This window comes from Hipposideros armiger, unplaced genomic scaffold, assembly GCF_001890085.2.
Source record: "Hipposideros armiger isolate ML-2016 unplaced genomic scaffold, ASM189008v1 scaffold_465, whole genome shotgun sequence".
In the NCBI taxonomy this organism is placed as follows: domain Eukaryota; kingdom Metazoa; phylum Chordata; class Mammalia; order Chiroptera; family Hipposideridae; genus Hipposideros; species Hipposideros armiger.
The window spans coordinates 960,986-963,131 of record NW_017731815.1 but is presented as its reverse complement, the minus strand read 5'-3'; the positions used below and the strand labels follow the sequence as shown (position 1 = coordinate 963,131).

At 36.0% G+C, this 2,146-nt stretch overlaps 1 pseudogene; it reads left to right on the top strand.

Annotated features, from left to right (window-relative positions):
* The window catches only part of LOC109395307 (magnesium transporter NIPA2 pseudogene), a 3,293-nt pseudogene extending 2,217 nt beyond the window's left edge, over positions 1-1,076 (top strand).
* The last annotated feature ends 1,070 nt before the right edge of the window (positions 1,077-2,146 follow it).

Here is a 2,146-nt window from a genome sequence, read left to right as displayed (position 1 = left end):
TGTGTGTGTGTGTGTGTGTGTGTGTGTGTGTGTGTGTGTGTGTGTGTATATATATATATATATATATATGACTTTTATGTTAGTCTGGGATTATCAATGAGCTTCAGTATTTTATTAGGGAAAACTGCATTTTGAAATAAAACCAACAAAAACAAGGTCTCCCGTGTCTTACCAGGCAGAATAGGATCCGTGACAGCAGGTCAGAGTGGTCACGCAAACCTTAGAGAATGGCTGTGTGGGGCTGGACTGCTTTCAATGGTGGCGATGTCGCCACCTCTGCTGCTGATGTGTTTGCACCAGTCACCTTAGCACCTCCAGGAGCTCTCATTGTCCTGGTTAAGATCTACAGTTACAGTCATTCATGCTCCTAAAGAAGAGGACACAGAGACACTCAATACAATGGCTTACAAGTGAGGTGATCCACATTTTGTGGTTCTGGCAATACTTGTGGTCATTAGAGCCCTGATATTAATCTTTTTGTTAGGACCTCACCACGAAAACAAAGATTCTTGTTACATAACCATCTGCCCTGTAAGTGAAGTGCTTTGTTGGTTGTCTGCGTTTAAAGGCCTGGGCATTGCTTTAAAGAACTTTCTGCTGGAAAGCCTCTGCTCAGACATTCTTTGGCCTAGATTCTGCTGCGACGCCTCACAGTCCGTGTGAGCACTCAGATTAATGACCTAAGCAGGGCCCTGGACATACCGAACCCTTATATATAGAAACTCCCAAGGATTATGTATTCTGTACAGCATCAGTTTTAATTTGCTCATCTCTCCTTCTTAAAGAGGGGCAAGATATGCCTTTTTGTGACATCACTGATACTGTGAGTGGCTTCCTGAAAACCATGTGGGGGTGTCATGATGACACGCCTTTAAAGATATCCATTGAGTCTGGCAAAACTGCCCATGTCATTTTGGTAAGATAAAAAAGCAATGAAGGTAATCTCTCAAATATTCTTAATGTCAAATAGTCTTAACAGTAATGAATAAAGTTTAACTTGGGAAATTGAACAGTCAACTGGTGAAAGTATCTACCAAAGAAATGGAGCTCTGACAGGTTTTTCAGAAACAATTTAATTAAAATGTTATTACATAATTCTGCCAGAAAATGAGCTTAAATTTCAGAATGTGTCCGAAAATCACATTGTCTTCTTAAACGATATTCTCTAGAGACAACCTTTTTTAAAATTTCCCTAAATTGAATCAAGAAAAATTAATTCTTCTATTTCAAATTATAGCAGTTAATTAAAATGACCTTAGTATGTGGCTGATTTCTATTTTTATTAACATTGTATTATCAAATATGTAGTTTAAGTCCTGGTTCTTCTGTAAAGAACTAATATATTACTGCCAATTTGAAATGTAAAAATTAAGGGCCCAATTTCTTTATTTTTGAAAAATAAAAAGACATGTGTCTGCACCAGGGTATTGGTTAAGCAATCTATTAGCCAAGTAAATGTAAGATATTTTTCAAAATATTGCTGCAAATTTTTGTTTGGGGAAATTAACTTGTGAATTTTGAAAATAGTCTTACATGATGTAGAACGAAGTCTAGTAGATAGAGTGGGTTATCAAACTTTGTAATAACATTTTGGGTGATTTGTAACTATAATTAAGAGATCAATTTTCCTTTTGGCTCAGAGATGACTCTACCAAAGGCAAATTTTGAAAGTGTTTTGAAAAAGGGCAGTACCAGCAGATGACACAGTATCTGTGGCCTCATGCATGACTGCCTTGAGGTGGTTCTCTTTCAAAGTGAAAGATTATGTGATGTTTACTTACAAATCATCAGTTCAAGAACAGGATGGAAGAGGTCATGTTTAAAATATCTGATTATCAAAGGTGAGATGTTCTATTTTTTAAGAAAATAAAAACTTTTATTTATTTATTTTTTTGCAAACAATACCAAAGTGAAATTATTCTAAGATCACATCTTAGGCAAAGACTCTTAAGTGCTTTTTATTTTCGAGGTTTAAAAAAAACAAACAAAACACCCACACACCCAACATTCCTTTCTATGCCTAAGAGATTAATTTCTCACCACTTTGGATGATATCAGTGAAGTCATTCTGGGGTTAATCAAAAATTTTCATGCAAGGGATATGCATTTAATGATATGGGAACACGAGTATATACATGCCACGGTT